Source organism: Nyctereutes procyonoides, unplaced genomic scaffold (genome assembly GCF_905146905.1).
Source record: "Nyctereutes procyonoides isolate TBG_1078 unplaced genomic scaffold, NYPRO_anot_genome, whole genome shotgun sequence".
NCBI lineage: Eukaryota > Metazoa > Chordata > Mammalia > Carnivora > Canidae > Nyctereutes > Nyctereutes procyonoides.
In genome coordinates this window covers 45,800,629-45,824,052 of record NW_026575125.1, presented here as the reverse complement: position 1 = coordinate 45,824,052, position 23,424 = coordinate 45,800,629, and the positions used below count along the sequence as shown (strand labels likewise).

The 23,424-nt window shown below is 42.2% G+C and overlaps 1 protein-coding gene and 1 pseudogene across 1 annotated transcript in view; one reads left to right on the top strand and one right to left on the bottom strand.

Moving 5' to 3' along the window:
- Positions 1-219: 219 nt before the first annotated feature.
- Positions 220-22,124, bottom strand: LOC129517922 (60S ribosomal protein L8-like; annotated as a pseudogene).
- Positions 21,730-23,424, top strand: part of WNK3 (WNK lysine deficient protein kinase 3) — a 155,375-nt gene continuing 153,680 nt past the window's right edge. Inside the window, exon 1 of the mRNA XM_055339105.1 lies at positions 21,730-22,291. The gene's annotated coding sequence lies outside the window, so the exon portion shown is untranslated. The remainder of the gene's footprint in view (positions 22,292-23,424) is intronic.

The window sequence follows — 23,424 nt, the reverse complement described above, 5'->3', positions numbered from 1 at the left end:
TGAATTACTAAACTCTACATCTGAAACTAGAGAAGTATTATATGTTGGCTAACTGAATTTGTATTTTTTTAAAATGTAGAGTAACATATTAATTGTAGAATTTAGGTGGTGGATACATATGAATTCACTGTACAATTTTTCAACTTTTTTGTATGTTTGGAAATTTTCATAATATATAATTTTCATAATATATTCATAATTTTTTTGTGGCAGAGGACACACTTTATTGAGCCCCTCAAGCCTAGTTCTCCTTCTCCTGCACAGTCTTGGTTCCCCGGAGACGCCCAGTCCGGCGGGCAGCAATAAGACCCACTTTGCGGCCAGCAGGGGCATCTCTGCGGATAGTAGAGGGTTTGCCGATGTGCTGGTGGTTGCCACCTCCAAAAGGATGCTCCACAGGATTCATGGCCACACCCCGCACACGTGACCAGCAATTCCTCTTTGCCTTGTACTTGTGGTAAGCACCGCCAGCCTTCAGAATGGGCTTGTCAATGCGGCCACCTCCGGCGACCACACCCACCACGGCTCTGTTGGCCGAAGAAATGACCTTCTTGAGCCTCGGTGCCCATCGAAAGATGAATGGATAAAGAAGATGTGGTTTATGTATACAATGGAATATTACTCAGCCATTAGAAACAACAAATACCCACGATTTGCTTCAACGTGGATGGAACTGGAGGGTATTATGCTGAGTGAAGTAAGTCAATCGGAGAAGGACAAACAGTGTATGTTCTCACTTATTTGGGGAATATGAATAATAGTGAAGGGGAATATAAGGGAAGGGAGAAGAAATGTGTGGGAGATATCAGAAAGGGACACAGAACATAAAGACTTCTAACTCTGGGAAATGAACTAGGGGTGGTGGAAGGGGAGGAGGGCGGGGGGTGGGGGTGAATGGGTGACGGGCACGGAGGGGGACACTTGACGGGATGAGCACTGGGTGTTATTCTGTATGTTGGTAAATTGAACACCAATAAAAATTAATTTATTAAAAAAATAAATAAATAAATAAAAAAAAAAAAAAAAAGAAATGACCTTCTTTGAACCGGACAGCAGCTTCACTTGGGTCTTCTTGGTCTCCGGGTTGTGGGAGATGACGGTCGCGTAGTTCCCGGAGGCTTGGGCCAACTTGCCCCTGTCACCAGGCTTCTCCTCCAGACAGCACACGATGGTGCCCTCGGGCATAGTGCCCACCGGGAGCACATTGCCTATGTTGAGCTGGGCTTTCTTGCCTCAGTACACGAACTGGCCGGTGTGGATGCCCTCGGTGGCGATGAACAGCTCCGTCCGCTTCTTAAACCGGTACGGATCCCGGAAGACGACCTTGGCGAGGGATCTAGTTAATAGGCCAACTTGAGTTGTTCTAAAGAGCTCATGTTACTTTGCCATTACAAATTGTTACTGCATATTTGAAGCAAAGAGATTCTGAAACCTCTTTCTTGCCCAAATAACCAAACCAATGCTTTGGGAGGAGGCAAATAGTATCCTCTAAAATATTGTAACTTAAGAAAAACAATAATAGCTAATATGTATTGAACATTTTTGTACCAGCTTCTGTTGTAAGCACTTTGCATGCACTATCTCAATGTTCACAGCATTCCTGTGGGAAGATAGTTTTATTATCCCCATTTTACAATTTACAAAATTGAGGCATCATTAAGTTACCTGAGTCCCACATCTAGTAAACTGAGATACAAGACTGTTTCCAAGGTTTGGTCTTTTTATCCTCTTTGGAAATTGTCTCTGTAAGTATCCTCAGTTTATTTTCTCACTTAATTGCCATCACATCACAGCTTACACAATTTTGTTTATTTTGCCATGTGTTACATATTTTAGAAGTAGAAAGAGCTCCATTTCATTAATAGGAGACATGGGGATAAAGTGATTTCCCTTCTGGAAGCAAGTGACTTATTCAGAAAATATAAGTTTAATTTGGGTCTTCTGATTATCAGAACATTAGAGTCATCGGACAAAAAACTATAAGTCTGTAATATTTCCCTTTTTCTTATAGCATTTAATTCCCTGCCCCCAATAGATCATTAGTATAAGGAGTATCTTTATTATTTATTGATGTAATTTATTTATTAAGCAAACATTAAATTAACACAAGATAAGTAGGCTGCCCTTGATTGTTGTTTTGAAATAAAGGTATATGCAAAGTTAAAAAAAATTTAATTAGTGAGAAAATTTAAGATGCATATCCCATGTTACCCAGCAATCCAATTCTAGATATTTGCCCTACAGAAAAATCTCAAACATGAATATAGGTAGATATGTACAAGGATGTTCACTACAGCACTGTATGTAATGGTAAAAAAGTGGAACCAACTCATCTGTTCCTCAGTAAAGGAATGGATAGAGCAACTGTGATTTATTCATACATACAATGGAACATAACATACAGTAGAACTAGATCTACATGAATCAACTTGAATAAATCTGGAAAACAATGTTGAGTTTATTTTATTATTTTTTTAAGATTTTATTTATTTATTTATTTGTGTGAGACACAGAGAGAGAGTCAGAGACATAGGCAGAAGGAGAAGCAGGCTCCATGCAGGGAGCCTCATGTGGGACTCGATTCCGAGACTCCAGGATCATGCCTTGAGCTGAAGGCAGGGGCTAAACCGCTGAGCCACCCAGTCGTCCCAACATTGAAATCTTTAAATAAATAAAATAAAATAAAATATAAAACACAATAAAATAAAATAAAGTAAAATAAAATAAAAATACCTCTTGGGACGCCTGGGTGGCTCAGCGGTTGAGCGCCTGTCTTTGGCTCAGGGCGTGATCCTGGAGTCCCGGGATCGAGTTCCACGCGAGGAGCCTGTTTCTCCCTCTGCCTGTGTCTCTCTGCCTCTCTCTCTCATGAATAAATAAATAAATCTTAAAAAAATAAAAAGAAATAAATAAAGATTTCAATGTTGAGTTTAAAATATGGGGGATTCCCTGGGTGGCTCAGTGGTTTACCGCCTGCCTTTGGCCCAGGGCATGATCCTGTAGTCCCAGGATCAAGTCCCACATTGGGCTCCCCACATGGAACCTGCTTCTCCCTCTGCCTATGTCTCTGCCTCTCTCTCTCTGTGTCTCTCATGAATAAATAAATAAAATCTTAAAAAATATATAAGCTGCAAAATCATACTTGCACCATTAGACCATTTATGCAAAAACAAAATGAATATTGTTTATGGCTAGTATCATATAAAATAAACATATAAAAACATCCAGTGGAGGGATGTGTTACTGGCTCAGTCAGTAGAGCATGCAACTCTTGATCTTAGGGTTGTATGTTCGAGCCCCACATTGGGTATAGAGATAAATTTTTAAAAATCATAAAATCTTTTTAAAAAGTAAGTTACTCAACCTCATACATGCTAGCAGATCCAGAAAGTCTAACTCCAGAGTCTACATTCTTGACCACTCTATTTATATTTGTCACCTGACTAACCCTGTGGACTGGTGTCTAAACCTTGTGGAAAAAGAGGTTTCAAACAGGATATAAGAAGTTGATTTTATAAGGGATGCCATGAGACACAGGGAAACAAAAGGTGACACAAAGTGGAGAAAATGAAACTTGTCTTCAGTTCTACACAAAATGCAGGATATCTCTAGCAATTCAAAGATTGGAAGCAACAAGAGACACAACCCTTCATGCAGATGTTGGTGTTGTCATGGTGGATGTTATCCTCTACTCTGTGTTGAATTGTGTCCCCCAAAAAGATGTGTCTAAGTCCTAACCCCCAGTACCTGTAAATGTGACCTTATCTGGAAATAGGGTCTTTGCAGTTGTAATCAAGTTAAGATGAGGTCATACTGGATATTCCTCTCTCTTGCCCTGGCATGTTTTTAGGCACTTCAGAAAACAGATCACTGATGGCCCAAGTCCTTGGCGTACTACCTCTGCAGATTCCTGAGTTATGCTGAAACACATTCCAAAAAACTGCACCTTTGTTTGTTCTTTTATAATCAGATATCTAGTAAAGTGGAATTTAAAAAAAAATTAAAAAATAATTTTAAAAAATTATCCCAATCTCTTTATGTCATAAAGACTGTGATTCACTCTGGTCACTTCGGTTTTTTTTTTTTTTAAATCTTAGCTAAGGAATAACAAGATCTTTTTTTCTGTGTTTTAGCAACGTTATTCAGAGTTCTGGAGAGTCTTTGGGAGGAAGTAGACTCAATTTGCATAAGAAGGCAAGGTGCTTTCATAGAGCAAAGGAGGGGAGCATTCAATACCTTCTTGCTTAGATTTAAGGTTTTAGAAACCTTTTGGAGTGGTAAGAAAGAACGCCAGTGTGCCAAAGGAGAAATTACCTTGAAGGCAGCAAGAATCTAGGCTGGTTATTCAAGCTGTTTGTCTCAACACCAGAACCTAAGGGTTCTTGAGGGTTGGGCTGGTTCTAAGGTATAAAGCCCTTGGACTGAACCTGGCAGGCATAGTGGTGTGTTTTGAGAGTCAACAGCTGAGCATGAAGAATCAACTCAAAGAGCTGTAACCTTAGCACTCCAAACTCTTGCACTGTGTGGGATAAGGGGAGATGGCAAGAGAAGCAACAGAGCTAGTGGACTGAGTGGACTTTCTAGTTCTCTCTCTTTCTGCCTAGAGGTTAGAAATAGAACTCAACACATTGGAATGAATAGATACCTAGGTTCTTTACCAAGTTAGCAGGGACAGAGGCCTCAAAAGGGAGATGGTAATTTCCTATGAATAAAGACAGATAAGTGCTTAAACAGTTCATCAGGGACAGAAGACAACCATTATTTATACTCAAGTGGTAAAGTGGATCATAACTCCATTCAATGAGCATTTCCTTAGTCTCTATTATATACCATGCACAGTACCAGACTCCAAGACTACTATAGTGTTCAAAAAGGGGAAGTTCCTGTGCTCATAGTTTATACTCTTATAGAGGAGACAGACACTAAATGGACTGGATGAAGATTCAGTTTCTCTGCCAGCTCATTAGTTTATGTAGCCCAAATGTGACCTCCAAAACTACAGATTTATATCCTTATCAATATAGCACCCGTAGTTAACTAACTGAAGGGTCTGAGTCCCCTTCTAAAATCTTAGTGAAGAGAAGCTGATTAGCCTAGGAGTCTATCCTGGTCCAATCAGCTGCAGCCTGGGAATGAGGTGACAATGGCACATTGCCCATTCAGTGGGGCAATGGGAAGGTTTTGTAAGAAGTGAGTATGGGGAGTAGGACAATGGAAAACAATGAACCAGGGGCACCTGGGTGGCTCAGTCCTTTAAGCATCTTGACTTTGGCTTGGGTCATGGTCTCAGGGTCCTGGGATTGAGCCCCGTGTCAGGCTCCCTGCTCAGTAGGAAGTCTGCTTCTTCTTCCTCCGTGCTTTCTCTCTCTGTCTCCCTCACTCTTGCTCAAATAAATAAATAAAATCTTAGAAAAAAGAAAGCAATGAATCAGCTTTACATATTGGATTTCACAATATGCATCGAGTAACTACAATAACTTATACAATGCCTAATATAAATTAATACTATCAAGCCCTGCAGCACCTGGGTAGCACAGCTGATTAAGCATCGAACTCCTGGTTTCAGCTCAGGTTGTGATCTCAGGGTCCTGGGATTGTGCCCCACATCAGGCTCCGCACACTCAGTACAGGGTATGCTTAGAGTTTCTCTCTCCCTCTCCCTCTGCCCACCCCCTCCCCACTCTCTCTCTCTGTCATAAATAAATAAGCCCTAAAAAATAATATCAAGTCCTTTCAATAAACAAATGATTCTTTCTTCCCGAAGAAAAATTAAAGCCCCAAATATATCCAAAGCATCTTATCTCTCATTTTTATCAGTCAGAGGAATCTCACATGGGTGCCTGGTGGAAGCCCAAATTCCTAATTCTGTTGTCATGTCCTGGGATGTCTTCTGCTGCTGTTTTGTTTTGTCTGGCTTTGGAAAGAAGTCCTCAAGAAGAGGAGAGGTCTACTCTTGCTGAGATGAACCTTAGGGCTGTCCTGGCTTTCTATACTCTATGTCAAATGCCAAGATCTACAAACTGGCCAGCGAGTGATCATTTGGCCCCTTCCAATGATCTCTGCCTACCCTCCATACCTCCACAGGATATTGAGAGGTATCCACTACCATTCCCCAAACAATAAGTAGTGGTATTGGCATCACCACATAATGTGTGTATATATCAACCATAGGTGACTGAGCCACATTAGATGTTAATTGTGCTCCATGAGAAGAAACTTTGCAATGCAAGATCAGTAAAATATTTAGGTCTTACCCCAATAAGAGGAACTAGAACATGCATGAGCCACAAGGAATCTAAAAGGGATGACTTTTTCCAGCTCAAGGTCTAAACTACAGACTGGTCAATAAAGCAACTTGGTCACTTTCCCTCTGGGCTTATACCCCGGGCTCTGTTCCTCTCAGTCATATTGCCCAGACTATGGGCATTAAAAGGCAGAGAAAACATTTTTTTTTAAACGTAATCTTGGGGCCCCTGGGTGGCTCAGTTGGTGAAGTGTCTGCTTTCAGCTCAGGTCACCATCCCAGGTTCCTGGGATCAAGCCCTGCATGGGGCTCCCTGCTCAGTGGGGAGCCTGCCTCTCCCTCTCCTTCTGCCACTACCCCTGCTTGTGCTCTCTCTTTCTCTGTCTGTGTCAAATAAAAAAAGTAATCTCTACACTCAATGTGGGGCTTGAACTCACAACCCCAAGATCAAGGGTCAGATGCTCTCCTGACTGAGCCAGCTAGATGCCCCTAGAAAACCTTTTCATAAGGCTCAAAGTAGTAATTCTTAACCAGGGATGCCTTTGTTCCCTCCCCCTCCACCATGCCAGAGGACATCTGGCATTTGGGCATGTTGGGGACATCTGGAGACATTTTTTGGTAGTCACAAGTGTCTTTGGGGGAGGTACTACTGACATCTACTTGGTAAAAGCCAAAGATGCTACTAAACATTCTGCAACATATGAAACAGCTCTCCAAACAAAAAAATGTCAATAGTACTAAAGTTGAAAAACCTTGGCTTATAGGACTTAGAGCAGAATATGTATTACTTCCATCAGGCCTCCAATCTTTTGGACTCCATTTATGTTCCTTCTTAGTGTGCTCAGTGAAGAATGATGGTCTGGGATGAGCATTTCTACCCTACTACCTGCACAGGAAAAAAAGGCATAGTTCAACAGGTTAACTAGAGAAAGAAAGATGTCCAAATGAGGACAAGTCAAGACAGAGATATGCCAAAATAGGATCCCCATAGCAACAGCTTTTAACCTCTCAGTTCTTACCTCATAAAACTTCACCCCCAGAACAGTGATTCAATGATGTGCCCTTGAGGGATGGCTGGGTGGCTCAGCGGTTGTGCGTCTGCCTTTGGCTCAGGGTGTGATCCTGGATTCCAGGGACTGAGTCCCACATCAGGGTTCCCACATGGAGACTGCTTCTCCTCCCTCAGCCTGTGTCTCTGCCTCTCTCTCTCTGGGTCTCTCATGAATAAATAAAATTTAACAAACAAACAAACAAATAAGTGGTACCCAAAACAACTCAAGAGGTTCAATTCATTCCACAAGTATTTATTGTGTGTGCCTGGATATGTGCCAGGAAGGTGTTTGGGACACATCAGTGCACAAAACAAAGATCCTTGCCCTATGGCGGCAATAACATATTAATAAGGCAATCATATAATATGTGGGAAGGTAATAGTAAGAGAATAAATTCACCATGGGAAGAACATAAGCCAAAAATATGTACATCAGGCAGCCTGGGTGGCTCAGCAGTTTAGCGCTGCCTTCAGCCCAGGGCCTGATCCTGGAGACCCGGGATTGAGTCCCACATCGGGCTCCCTGCATGGAGCCTGGTTCTCCCTCTGCCTGTGTCTCTGCCTCTCTCTCTCTCTCTCTCTCTCTCTCTCTCTCTCTCTCTCTGTCTCTCATAAATAAATAAATAAATAAATAAATAAATAAATAAATAAATAAAATCTTTTTTATTTTTTTTAAATTTTTTATTCATTTATGATAGTCACACAGAGAGAGAGAGAGAGAGGCGCAGAAACACAGGCAGAGGGAGAAGCAGGCTCCATGCACCGGGAGCCCGACGTGGGATTTGATCCCGGGTCTCCAGGATCGCGCCCTGGGCCAAAGGCAGGCGCCAAACCGCTGCGCCACCCAGGGATCCCCCAATAAATAAAATCTTTAAAAAAAAAACAAAAAGATGTACATCAGCTTAGTTTGAAGTCTAACTGAAAGCATAGAACATATATGGAAGTCATATCTTTGCCTTAAAACTAGGAACATTCCCATTCTATATTATACTAGAAATCCTAGCTAGTGCTGTAAGACGAAGGAAGGAAGGAAGGAAGGAAGGAAGGAAGGAAGGAAGGAAGGAAGGAAGGGCAAGAAAACAAAGAAAGGAAGGAAGAGAGGAAGAAAGAGGTGTCTGGCTGGTTCAGCTGGTTAAGCGGTCGACTCCTGATTTGGGCACAGGTCATGATTTCAAGGTCCTGAGACCAAGCCTGCATCTGGCTCTGTGCTCATTGAGGAGTCTACTGGAGATTCTCTCTCTGCCTCTCCCTGCCCCTCCCTGTGCTTGCTCATTCTCTTTCTCTCTCTTTCTATCTATATGCATATAAAATAAATAAATAAATAAATATTAAAAAATAATACTATTTAAAAAAGAAAAAAAAAGAAATAGCATGTATACAGGTTGTCAGTTGAGAGGGCATTGGAGTAATACCACTCCAGTAGTCATGAGCATCCCTACTACCACTCAGTACCAATTTTCAGTAACAAGAAACAGAGCTTCTTTTTTTTAAGATATTTATTCACGAGACACACACACACACACACACACACACAGAGAGAGAGAGAGAGAGAGAGAGAGAGAGAGAGAGAGGCAGAGGGAGAAGCAGGCTCCATGCAGGGAGCCTGATATGGGACTTGATCCTGGGAATCCAGGATCACACCCTGAGCCAAAGGCAGATGCTCAACCACTGAGCCACCCAGGCGTTCCAGTAAAATCTTTAAAAAAAAAAAAACCACTTCAATTATGTACCCTTGAACTTTATTACAAGGTCTCCATTTTTGGGAGTAGATGGGAATAAGGAAAACTTGAACTCTCCCCGTGAACCCAAGTAAGTTACAAACTTCCAAAATCTAAGCCTTTGCTTTCAGCTAGAATGTCCCTTCCCACCATCTTGGCCTGTCTAAATCCTACTAATATTTTAAGGCCCACATCAATGTTTCTTCCACCCAGTCCCTCATAACCCCCCAGCTCTTCTAAGTTGGTATCTCTTTATAGCACACATTATTTTCTTTTTTTTAAGGATTTTATTTATTCATGGGACACACACACACACACACACACACACACACACACACACAGAGGCAGAGACACAGGCAGAGGGAGAACCAGGCTCCATGCAGGGAGCCTGACGTGGGACTCAGTCCCAGGACTCCAGGATCACACCCTGGGCCGAAGGCAGGCGCCAAACTGCTGAGCCACCTGGGCTGTCCCCACACATTATTTTCTACTTTGTATTAGGGTTATTTGATTTCACAGGAGGTTTTCAGCTTTTGCAATTTACTTTTATAGCATCTGCACAGTCATATGTTATATATCAACATACCCAAACCATCTTTTTTGACTGAATTTGAACTTGAATCCATCAGACAACAAATATTTCAAGTTATTGCCTGCCACCCAACCCTCCAATTCCTACAATGAAGCCATCTTGGCAAAGCAGATTTTGCACAGTGATCAAGTATTTTATTTTTTCTTATTATTTTATAAAAATACAAATGGAAGCCAAAAAAGTGAAAGGGCTAATACTACAATTTAGACAAAGGCTAATAACATCAAACATGTCAAAAGCAATGACTTGAGACTAACATATTAGAGCAGCTGGTCAACAGGGGATTCAATTATGAAGGAAAAACAATAAGGTAAAAGAGTATATACGGATGATTGAAAATACATCAGTGAAAATTGAGTCAAAAAAGGTACAGTGTAATGATGAAGGAAATTGAGAATTTTTTTTACATTTTAGACTGAGAATCAGTATAGAGTACTAGTATATATATGGGTTTCTAGAATCAGAGAAATTCACAGTTCCACAGAGCTATTGATTAGGGCACAACTTACTATGTACAGTGCTATCAAATGAAAAAAGAAGATTAGTGTTCAACTTCCTTGAAATAAATTTGTTAAGAGAGTTGAAAAGAAGGGTGCCTGGGAGGCTCAGTCAGTTAAGCATCTATCTTCAGCTCAGGTCACCATCTCAGGATCTTGGGACAGAGCCCTGTGTCTGGCTCCCAGCTCAGCAAGGAGCAAGCTTCTCCCTCTCCCTCTGCTCCTCCCCACCCACTCATTCTCTCTCTCTTTCAAATAAATAAATAAAATCTTTAAAAAGAGAGAGTGGAAAAGATACCTCAAAGTCAATATGAAAATTCCCTGCTTAATCTTTTGAAAGTCATTATCAACAAGTCCTTCTTCCCAACATTAAAACCAAGCCATATTTGGATGCCTGGGTGGCTCAGTGGTTGAGTATCTGCCTTTGGCTCAGGTCATAATCCTAGGGTCCCAGGATCAAGTCCCATAACGGGCTTCCTGCAGGGAACCTGCTCCTCCCTCTGCCAATGTCTCTGTCTCTATCTCTGTGTCTTTCATGAATAAATAAATAAAATCTTTAAAAAAAAGATAAAATCAAACCATGTTTGAAGAACTAATGGCCAATGTTTTTTCAAAATTTGTTGAAGATTATAAAACCACAGACCTTTTTTTCAGCCCCTGACTAAATCGTAAGCTCAAGTCTTAGGACTTGGCCTAACTTGTTCTGGGTTCTCACTGTAAATTGAGCACAAAGTATTAAATTAATTAATGTAATGTATTTGTTTTCCAACAAATATTTGCTGAGGTCCATAGAAGAGATAATACAGTTCTTGAAAGTAGAATGCTTTCAAGTGTAAGGCTTACTTGTGAAAGGAGCTTCTGTTCCCAAAGATTATAGTGTTTCCAACAAGAAGTCTGCTATCATCCTTATCATTGTTCTGTACATAAGTTATCTTTTTAAAAAACAAGCTGCTTTAAGATTTTCTCTTCATCATTGGCTTTAAGAAATTTCATCATTAAAAAAAAGAAATTTCATTATTGACATGCCTTAGTGTAGTTTTCTGCATGTTTCTTTTGCTTGGGGTTTTGTTTTTGCTTTTGTTATTTAGTTTTTTGGATATGTGGTTTTCTAATTGTCAACAAATTTGGAAAAATTTCAGCCAATGACTCTTCAAATATTTTTTGACAACACCCCCTTTTCTGAGACTCCAATGACATGTGTATTAAGGCCCCTTGAAGTTGTCTCACAGCTCACTAATGCTCTGTTCATTTTTTCAGTATTTTTCTGTTTAAATTTAGATACTTTTCTTTTTTTAAAAAAGATTCTATTTACTCATGAGAGACACATAGAAAGAGGCAGAGACATAGGTAGAGGGAGAAGCAGGCTCCCTCCCATGGGCTTGATCTCAGGACCTTGGGATCATGACATGAGCCAAAGGCAGAAGGTCAACCATGGAGCCATCCAGGTGCACCAGATAGTTTCTTTTTTTAAAAAAAAATATTTTTTTTCTCTTTTTAAAAAGATTTATTTATTTATTTATTTATTTATTTATTTATTTGAGAGAGAAAGACAGAGTGTGTGTGTGTGTGTGTGTGTGTGTGTGTGTGCGCACGCACGCTTGAGCAAGGAAGGGCAGAGAGAGATAGAGAGAGTACTCAAGGAGACTCCCCACTGAGCTCAGAGTCCTCTTCAGGGCTCTATCCCAGGACCCTGAGATCATGACCTAAGCCAAAACCAAGAGCCAGTCACTAACAAACTGAACCACCCAGGCACCCCATAACTTTAGATAGTTTCTATTGTTATATTTTCAAGTACATTAATCTTTTCTTCTGCAATATCCAATGTCGAAGAAAATCTTAAAGCAACTTATTTTTAAAAAGATACTTTATGGGGGTGCCTAGATAGTTCAGTGGGTTAATCAGTGACTCTTGATTTTGGCTCAGGTCATGATCTTGGGGGTCCTGGGATGAAGCCCTGCATTAGGCTCAGCAGGGAGTCTGCTTGAGGATTCTCTCTCTGAAGTGAAAAAAAAAAACAGATACTTCATGTACAGAACAATGATAAGGATGATAGCAGACTTCTTGTTGGAAGCAATATAATCTTTTAGAGCAGAAGCTTCCTTGCCTGGCAAGGTCTGACATCTTGGCTTATGCACTAAAATCCTATGAATGAATGAATGAATGCCTGTAGCACTTATTATAAAAAATATGTACATGTTAACTTGTTCTTCAGTATCCTGTAACAATTCTCGAATTATTATTTTCATTTTCACTTGTTGATGCCTTATCTCTTCCTCTGTAGTCTGTGTCCACTTTAAGCAGGGACTGTAGTTGTGTGCTTCTCTTTTTCCCAAGTGGCAGCATTTGTGTAATTATTGTGTCCAGGTTTCCTGAATCTCAGTCCAATACTCTTTTTTAACTATTCCACTAATCAGCATTCTTAACAGAAATAGTATACCGAGGTAATTATAAGCACTCCTTGGCACATGCAAGGATACATTCTTGAAAAGGCATGCATGGTTTAAAATTATGCATATCAAAAGCAATGTAATTCATCATTTAAAAAATATTTTATTTATTCACGAGGGACAGAGAGAGAGAGAGAGAGAGAGAGAGAGGCAGAGACACAGGCAGAGAGAGAAGCAGGCTCCATGCAGGAAGCCTGAGGTGGGACTTGATCCCGGGACTCCAGGATCATGCCCTGGGCCAAAGGCAGGTGCTAAACCACTGAGCCACCCAGGGATGCCCCATAACTCATCATCTTTAATAGCTTCATAATATAATTTAGTGTGGCTATACCATAATTTATTCAAATATTCCTCTATTGATGGGCATGCAGGTTTCTTGGTGCTTTTATTTCTGTAGGATAGACTTCAAACAGCTTGGTCAAAGGGTGAATGTATGTAGCCGACACAATCAGCTGGCATTTTCCCACTTCTTTCTTGTTAACAGAATGCTAATTTTGTTCAGGTATTAGGCAGAGAACTCTGACCTCAAGGAAGGTAGTCCTGCTCCCTGATCTATATGTGACATGGTCTACATGTGACATGTATGGCAAAGGAAATGCCTGGGCAAGTTTGTGGGGGATGTCTGGAAAAAAAACTGCCTTCTTTCAAAAAAGGAGAGTGGCATATCCCTTGCTTACCTGGCCACTGCCATTCTCCTTTTCTACCTTTGAATTCAGTTGTGATATATAGATTCAGCAGCCCATCTTACATGAAGTAAAAAGCCTAAGGACAAAAAGGCAATATGTCAAGGATGGTTGATTAGAAAAAAGCCTAGAAAAAAGCCTTTTAGAAAAAAGCCTAGATTCTTGAGATGTTGTTGAGCAGCTGATCCAATGCTAGCTATCATATGTGTTCCTCCATATTTCTTGATATGTGAGAAAGAAAAACAAGCCTCTATTTGTTTAAGCCACTATTATTCAGATATTCTGTCACTTGTAGCCCAAACCATTCTGAACTAATACTGTAGATTTTGAATTTTATTAGATTCTTAAGATTACTTTCAAAAAAGGTAGTAGTGAGTCCTACTTCTATCAGCAATGGATGGAAACAGGGAAATAGTCATTCATCTGGGATTTATTTTTGTATATGGCATTAGGTAGAAATTTTTGTTTTTTTTTCTAGTTGGATGACCAATTTTGGAAGCACCAATTATTGAAGAAACTATCCCTTTTGCACAGATTGGAAACAGATACTTATTTTTATTTCTTAATTTTAAAAAGTTTTTATTGTAATTCGTTAATGTACACTTATATTTGTTTCAGGGGTACAATATAGAGACTCAATACTTCTATACATCACTCAGTGCTTAACATGACTATTGCACTCTTTAATCCCTGTCACCTATTTAACCCATCCCCCAGTCCTCCCCCTCTGGTAACGATCAGCTTGTTCTCTATAATTTAAAGTTTCTTGGGATCCCTGGGTGGCGCAGCGGTTTGGCGCCTGCCTTTGGCCCAGGGCCCGATCCTGGAGACCCGGGATCGAATCCCACGTCGGGCTCCTGGTGCATGGAGCCTGCTTCTCCCTCTGCCTGTGTCTCTGCCTCTCTCTCTCTCTGTGACTATCATAAATAAATAAAAATAAAAAAAAATAAAGTTTCTTGGGGCCCATGAGTGGCTCAGTGGTTGAGTGTCTGTCTGCCTTTGGCTCAGGGCGTGATCCAGGATTCTGGGATCAAGTCCCACATCAGGCTTCCCATAGGGAGCCTGCTTCTCCCTCTGCTTATGTCTCTGCCTCTCTCTGTGTGTCTCTCATGAATAAATAAATAAAATATTAAAAAAAGAGAGTTTCTTGATTTGTCTCTCTCTCTTATTCTCTCCTTTGCTTGTTTCTTACATTTCACATCATGAGTGAAATCATATGGTGTTTATCTTTCTCTGACTTATTTTGCCTAGCATTATACTCTCTAGCTTTATCCACATTGTTCCAAATGGCAATATTTCATTCTTTTTTAAAAAGATTTTATTCATTTATTCATGAGAGACACAAAGAGAGAGAGGTAGAGACAGAGGCAGAGGGAGAAGCAGGCTCCATGTAGGGAGCCCGATGAGGAACTCGATCTTGAGACCGTGGGATCACCCCCGAAGCCAAAGGCAGACGTTCAGCCACTGAACCACCCAGGCGCCCCAAGATTTCATTCTTTTTATGCCTGAGTAATATTCCATTATATATATATATATATATATATATATATATATATATATATATATATCACATCTTCTTTATTCATTCATCAATTTTTGGGCACTTGGGCTACTTCCATAGTTTGGCTATTTTAAGAAATGCTACAATAAACGTAAGGGTGCATGTATCCCTCTGAATTACTGTTTTTGTATTCTTTGGGTAAATATCCAGTAGTGTGATTCCTGGATCATAGGGTAGTTCTTTTTTTAATTTTTTGAGTACCTTCTATACTGTTTTCCACAGTGACTAGACCAGTTTGTATTCCCACCAATAGTACAAGAGGGTTCCTTTTTCTCCACATCCTCACCAATACTTGTTGTTTCTTGTGTCTTTTATTTTACCCATTCTGACAGGTTTGAGGTAATATCTTATTGTCATTTTGATTTGTATTTCCCTGATAATAAGTGATGATTATTTTTTCATGTGTCTGTTGGCCATCTGTATGTTTTCTTTGGCGAAATGTCTGTTCATGTCTTCCACCCATTTCAAATCGGATTATTTGTTTTTTGGGTATTGAGTTCTATCAGTTCTTTATATATTTTGGATACTAACTCTTTATGAGATATGTAATAATCTTCTCCCTCTCAGTAGGTTGTCTTTTTGTTTTATTGATTGCTTCCTTCACTATGTGACTTAACCTCAATTCTTCTTGGCATTTCTCCACCCTAGGCTCATGCCATAGTTCTGGGCTATTACAAGTGCTAAGGCCTGGGAGCAGAAGCCCGTTAAGTCCTTGGCCATCAGGCAACACAGTTTAGCAGTCAGAGGTCTATTGCCTCTGTCCACAGTATTCCTTTATGACCTTGTTATATTGGGATCCTGCCAGTGGCTTGGGAATTTTTGTTAAGGCTGCCAGAACAGCCCCTGCTTTCTCAAGTGTTCCTGTCTATCCAGAGATGGTGCCAGGAAGCAAAATGCATGTCTCTTCTACCCAGGACCCATGGGTCTCCCTGATAGCATTACATTATCCTCAGCTCTAGGGACAGGAAGTGCTAGAATCTCTCTCTAAGCTGTGTAAAATACTTTGCCCTTCATATTTTCTGGCCAAGACACTTAGTCTTTGCCCCTAATCCTCATCCCCTAAGGACTTGGGCTTTTGAAACACAAAAAGAGATTGGCAAGTGAAATCTGCTTTTTGTTCTACCACATTCCCTTGTCCTGAGGCAATAAAACCTGGGTATGGGGGCAAAAGGGTGTGAGAGTAAGATACAGAAATTAAAAGGAGTAACTACAGAAAACATTAAAATATTTGTTTCAGATATGTTATTTGCAAATATCTTCTCCCATTCAGTAGGTTGACTTTTAGTTTTGTTGATTGTGCAGAAGCTTTTTATTTTGACGGTGTCCCAATAGTTTATTTTTGCTTTTGTTTCCCTTGTTTCAGGAGAAATATCTAGAAAGAAGTTATTCGGGCCAATGTCAAAGACGTTACTGCCTATGCTCTCTTATAGGATTTTTATGGTTTCAGGTCTCACATTTAGGGCTTTAATCCATTTTGAATTTATTTTTGTGTATGGTGTAATAAAATAGTTCAGTTTCTTTCTTTTGCATGTTGCTGTCCAGCTTTCCTAACACTGTTTGTTGAATAGGCAGTCTTTTTCCCATTGGATATGCTTCCTTGCTTTGTTGAAGATTAATTGACTATATAGTTGTGGGTTTATTTTTTTAAGATTTTTATTTATTTATTCATGAGAGGCACACACAGAGAGAGGCAGAGACACAGGCAGAGGGAGAAGCAGGCTCCATTCAGGGAACCTGACGTGGGACTCAATCCCGGGTCTCCAGGATCAGGCCCTGGGCTGAAGGCGGCGCTAAACTGCTGAGCCACCAGGCTGCCCTTTTATTTTTGTTTTTAAAAGATTTTAAAATTTATTTTGGTGAGAGAGAGAGCACAAGTAGGAGGGGCAGAGGAAGAGGGAAAGAGACTCCCAAGCAGAGCATGGAGATCAACATGGGGCTTGATCTCATGACCCTGAGATCATGACCTGAGCTGAAACCAAGAGTCAAACCCCTAACTGACTATGCTGCCCAGGCACCCCCTGGACTTCACATTTCTACAGAAATGATCTCCTGGAGAGGGAAAGGGCTGTTTCAGCATGCCAAACTCAGGCTCTGTATCCTGTCCACATGGGGACTTTGCAGAGGAATTAAGATTTCAGATACTTAGTAAGTTTTAGAGAAATGATGCAGGTTAGGTTTGCTCTTTTTTTTCAGGTTGTTAAGGTGAAGGCATTTATCTTAAATTTACCCCTCTACCTGTTATCTGGCCTGGGGCACATGAGGAAAGACTGTGTCTAGAAGAGGAGATTGTATTCCATAGTAAGGATCCAGAAATTGTACTGTTTTTTTTAAAGATTTTATTTATTTATTCATGATAGAAGCAGAGACACAGGCAGAGGAAGAAGCAGGCTCCATGCAGGGAGCCCGACGTGGGAGTCGATCCCTGGTCCCCAGGATCGTGCCTTGGGCCAAAGGCAGGCGCTAAACCACTGCGCCACCCAGGGATCCCCGTACTGTTTAATTTGAAAGTTGGAGAGATCTGCTCATTTTTGAGCTAGGTGATGTTTGTTCTTACTCAGGGGACACTCAACTTCTGCTGGAAGGAAAGAGAGCCTCCTGGGAGGATATTAACAGACCCTAGATGATTCAGGTAAGAAATTCCCCAGTACCAAGGCTTGCCTGGAGAAAAGATCATCCAGGATCCAAGCCCTGGGAATCACTGTCTTGAGCAGGGGGCTTAAGTAAGAGAAGTACATTTTCTTTTTTTTCTTCCAAATTTTTAATTAAATTCTAGTTAGTTAACATATAGTGTAATATTGGTTTCAGGAGTAGAATTTAGTGATTCATCACTTACATATGACACCCAGTGCTCATCATAACAAATGCCCTCCTTCATACTCATCACCCATTTAGCCCATTCCCTGCCCACCTCCTCTTCAGCAACCCTCAGTTTGTTCTCTATCATTAAGAGTGTCTAATGGTTTGCTTCCCTCTTTTTCTTTTTTTCTCCCCTTCCCATATGTTCTTCTGTTTTGTTTCCTAAATTCCACATATGAGTGAAATCATATGGTATTTGTCTTTTTCTGACTGACTTATTTTGTTTAGCATAATATACTCTAGCTTCATTCGCCCACATTATTGCAAATAGCAAGATTTCATTCTTTGTGATGGCTGAATAAGAGTCTATTATATATATATATATATATATATATATATATATATATATATACCACATTTTCTTTATCCATTCATCAGCAGATGGACACTTGGGCTCTTTCCATAGTTTGGCTATTGTTGATAACGTTGTTATAAACATTGGGGTGCGTGTACACCTTCAAATCTGTATTTCTGTATCCTTTCAGTAAAGAAGTAAATTTTCTTTGCCCTAGATGCTAAGATTTTTAAAAAAGATTTTATTTATTTATTCATGAGAGACAGAGAAAGAGAGAGGCACAGACACAGGCAGAGGGAGAAAGCAGGCTCCATACATAGAGCCCGACATGGGACTTGATTCTGGGTCCCCAGGATCATACCCTAGGCCGAAGGTGACCCAAAACCATTGAGCCACCTGGGCTGCCCGATGCTAAGATTTAATAGAGGGAGAATGTGGCTGCAATATTTTGAGACCTAAATTGATTTTTTCTTTCCTGTATTTCTCCCCACTTTCTCAAATACTCTGTTAGTCTCTCTAGCTTTTTTGTTCCAAAAGTGGAAGCCCTAGGGAACGGCTTAATGTCCAGAGGGAAAGACAAGGTATCTGGGCCAGAAAACTAGAAGAAAGAAAGATTTGCATAAGGCTAAAAAAATATTCTTCTCTTCCTCACTCCCCTCTCCTTGGTGCTTGGGAGGGGGCGCAAACAGAGCTCTGTGGGAGATCAACCAGCACAAACTGCCAGGAGCAACATTTGGTTATTGAAAGACTCAAGAGAGGAAGGGCTGTGTGCAATGTCTAGGTGGATGGACCAATAGGTGACCTTGGCAATGAATTTTGTGCTCCAAGTATGGCAGAGACATTGGAGAAAACTATAGCACCTGAAAGGACCCATGTGGGCAGAGGGTTGAGCTGTAACTGACAGCCTCTAAAGGACCTGGAAGCATATATCTTTAACCTATCTCTACTCTCTACCCCCATGCCTGGGTACTACGTAAGATCCCCAAACTGTGGCATCACCTGGGATGAGAGAAAAGAACATTAGGAATGACGTATTTTTTGCCCAATAACCTAGTAAAAGGAGGGTCAGAAACTGAGTTTCAGGAATAGTCACAACTCTACCTATGGTTGTAGCAGTCAGCTGTAAATTTTGAGATTCATCTCCATTCCATCTTGTTAATTGAAGGAGTTAACTTCTGTATGGTAGGGAGATCAACAGCTAGAAGGGCCATGAAAATATCCCCCAGCCCCACCCCTGTGGGATGCTGGGGTCTAAAAATGGTTCCAGCAAAAGCTTTTGTAATTTCTTGGCACCAGAGCCTTCACTTAAGATGAACTAGATTATTGGAAGAATATTTTCCTAGAATAGTATAAAGTCAAGTTGCACATACTTTATACAAATCAAATTTTCTATTTGATGTATAGGAACGTCACAAATGCAACTTGACAGTCAGTGGAAACCAGTGGGTTAGAAAGGAATATTCTCTGCCATCCATTGTTGACTAGCTATAATTGCCCACTCCCCTTTCTGCCTATAGTGGCATTTGTTCTGAGTTATGGACAGGTTGTTTCAAATAGAAGGGCATGTGTGTTATTAAAAGGTTTAAACTGAGAAGAGCCTGTGCTTGAATAGGGAACAGACTGATTTCCTAATATCTGAAGGTTGTAAAAGTCACACTACTTTACATTTATTTAGCACACCTTGACTGTCAAAGAGGGACTTCTCAGGAGGGTTAATATCTGAGCAGGTTGAAGGGCTAACATTTTCAGATATTGCTCTGTATTGATTACATCATGGCACTTGGAGACTAAGGAAGAGGAGCAGGCCATAGCTAAGGGAGGTACCTGTTGATTTTCCTAAAGGTGTGGTGGTGGCGGGAATAGGGTACCACCCAGAAGTAAAACTTGTGGTTCAATTAAAGAAAATGGTGAGCACAAGTTTCTAGTTATCATCTCAGTGGGAGTCAGGGGGATAAAAAGGCTTATAATAACTTGGTAACCTTTGAAATAGCCCTTCAATGGTTACTTGGCTATGTCTCCTGTTTTCTACATTGTAGGCAACAATTCAACAGGGAAAAGGGACTATCTTTAGGGGCAGTGAGAAAAGGAGTTTAGGAGACCCCATTCATTCTATGCGCTAATTTGGAATGCAGAGATCTTTTAGAGTCTGGTACTATTTGGAGAAATCACACCCTGCTCTTCCAAATTTTGCCAGGAAGATCTCCACAGGTGAAGTAGTTGGACCTCCTAGCCCTGAATTTCATTCATGTAGTCTATTTCCATTGTCAAAAGTGGGAGATGGAGATTTGAATTTATTAAGGGCATAGTCTGGTTTTCATACATGTTTTGGCAATCCTTGGATCAATAAATGACTTTCAAGAGAAAAGATGTAAAGATAATAAAGAGGGCTACATGGCCTCTCACTGTTTCACTCCATTTGGATTCTGGAAACTTCATAGTTAAATTTATTGATGGTTTTTTAAAGAGCCGAAAAGGCTGAGGTTATGAGGCCTATGGTAGGAAAAGAAAAAAAAATGTGGAGAGAGATTGATATAACCCATTAATAGGGCTCTGAGGCTGGGCAGTTGGAAATACTAGCTTTGCGTTTTTCACACCGCCTCCTACCCTCAAGGCATCCTGCTAAGGCTTGAGGGGCGTTTGAAAGAAATCCTGGCCCTTAGGATTAGGAGATGTCATTCAGTGGCTCAGATACCAGATGCAGCCTGGGGGATTGAAAAACCACAGGCTCTGGAGTGAGTACACTTGGGTTCAAGTTCTGACTCTTCCACACATAGTTGTGTGAACTTGAGCAAGTCATGGCAGTTTTCCCCTCCTGAGCTTCAGTTTTTTCCCCTGTGGAGCCAGGATTATTCATGAAAAAATGACAGAAACAATTCCGTTACAGTGTCTGATACAATGCAGGAAACAGATCTTAAAGCCGCTGTGCCAAGGTTAACGTGTAGTGAAAGCTTGAAGGAGGTAGCATTCACAACCAACTAGAGGCTGGTGAGCGGGAGGAGATGGCGAGAGCCTGCTTTAGGGGGAGGTGGCCTTTCCCACCGCATGTGCGCAGTCAAGGAGACCAGCAGAGCAGAGAAGGGGCGGGGCTAGGTTTCTGAAGCGGTTGCTATGGCACCGAGGGGCCAGAGGAGGTTAACCGAACCCTTAAAACATTACTCCCTCCCCCACCCGTCACTGCCTAGGCCGAAGGCCATTGTTCCCAGCAAAATGGCGTCGGTAACTTCCCTCCGGGCCAGAGGCCTAAGTAAAGCTGAGGATGGAAAGGAGACGGGAGATGGGAACAAAAACTACAATTCCCAGGGTACACCTCACCCGCCTGCGAGGCGCAATGCACGTGCCTAGGCCTAGCGGTTACAGGCCGTCAAAACTCCGTTTCATAGCTTCCCTTTCCCATCCCCACTTTCGTTGTTGCCCAGCCCCCGCGCGCGCGCACTGCGGCTCTGGGGGGGGGGGGCATGCCGTGCCCGTTGCCCTCGCAATGTAACCAGGAGACCGGTATTTGTAAATCTGTGCTTCGATTTCTAATCCCGAAGCCGGCAGGTATGGGTCTCGCGAGAAAAGACGGGAGTTGGAAAAAGGGAGTTAGGGGTGGTGGGTGAAAAGGTGTTGGCGGGTACCACATTTGCATTTAGAGGGTTGCGGATAACAGAGTGGATGGTGGGTGGCTGGGAAGTAGTGTGTGCTTAGACTTTTTTTTTTTTTTTTGGAGGGGAAGAAGGTAAAGCAGCCGTGAAGAGAGAGCTTTTGAACACACAGGAGGTGTCACGCGTGTTTTGCAAAGGAGAGAAGCCTTTATCCTGCTCGACGCGCATCCCTCTCTCCCGCTGCGTTGAAGAGGGCGGGGGAGGAGTACGCACGCCCTAGTTGGCTAGCCACTCAGCACCTCGCAGTGATAGGGGCTGTTCGGAGTTGGGGCTGCACCGTCGGCTTTCTCCGCCCCTCCCCCTCTTCTTTCCTCCCCTCCCTTCCCCGCCCCCCTCCACTCTCCTCTCCTCTCCAGAATTCCCTGGCTGGAGTACGCGTGCGCTTGCTCTGCTCCCGGGAGAGCGCGAGCTTTTGCTCATACCCCGCTCCCCTAACCCCGCCCGCTCTTTACCTACCGGCTGTAGCTGGCCCGGTGGGCTCGCGGGAGCCGCTCGCGCGCGCACGCGCACACAACGCGGAGCGGAGCTCGAGACATCGAGGAGGGGAGTAAGAAGCATCGGAGGAGGCGATAGAGGAGGAGGCGGTGTGTGTATCTGTGTGTGTTCTACCGTGTGGCTCGTCGAGGGGCGAGCGGAGGCTTGAAAGAGGGCGAGGGAGAAGCGAAAAGAGTCCGAGTCTCTGTCCGTGAGAGCCTCTAATCTGGTGAGGGTCCCGGGCCGGCCAGGGCTCTGGGAGAGAGGGAGGAGGCCGGGGGGCGTGTCTGGGATCCGGCTGAGAGATGAATGGGCCGGGGATGAATGGAGGGAGGCAGCAGCGGCCAAGAGTCTGTTCCGAGTAAGCGCCCTAGTGGAGGGGGGGGGGGCGGCTTGACCGAGGCTGGGTGATTGCTGTCGCCAAGAGGTATGGGACGAGGTCGGGCTTGGGTCTTCGAGGTTGTCGGAGCCGCTGTCCGTTTGAGCGAATGGGCAGAGAGAGAAATTCTAAGGGAGACAAGTGGGGAAGGGCAGGTTTGGGGTTGAGGTGCGTTTTTTGTCTTCTTTGCTGCTTTTGTTGAGGGTGGCAACTTTGGGAGTTGATGGAAGAAGACTAGCGAATGGGGAAGGTGAGGTAGATACTTGAGGGGGACCGAGAGATGGTTGACAAAGGACTGAGTGATCGTTTGAGTGCGATTGAGGCTGCTGAAAGAGAAGATCGCTTCAGGTGTGGGAAGTTGAGTTTCAGTGGGTAATGGGGTAGGGGAAAGTGGATTTAATTTAGAGATTCATTTGATGTGTGAAAGTCGATAGGACTGGATCAGGTGAGGGAATATTACTGTCTGTGTAAGTGGGTTAGGTTCAAGGAGATTGAGAGGTGTTATTTGGGAACGGGTGGTGTTTTCTGTGACTGACAGCTTGGGGGTGGGGAGGGAATAGTATGGTTTAGTATAAAAGTGGTGAGGTGACTTCACTGTACTGAAAGAGGTTTTGTTTGACTAGTTAAGAAGGTGAAACATTTATGAAGTGGGCTGTGGGTGGAAATCCTTCCCTATCTTGGGAGTTGATAGACCCTGTTTTTTTTTTTCTTTTTAAAAGATTTTATTTATTCATTCATGAGAGACACAGAGATAGAGGCAGAGGCATAGGCAGAGGGAGAAGCAGGATCCATGCAGGGACCCCAATGTGGGACTCCATCCTGGGACTCCGGGATCATGCCTTGAGTCAAAGGTAGACGCTCAACCACGAAGCCACCCAGGCATCCGGATAGACCCTGTTAAAATGAAATTGAACCCTCAAAACAGATGCGAGTGGTATGGATATTCCTTCTTAAGAGTTGCCTTTGACTAAAGCAATTACATG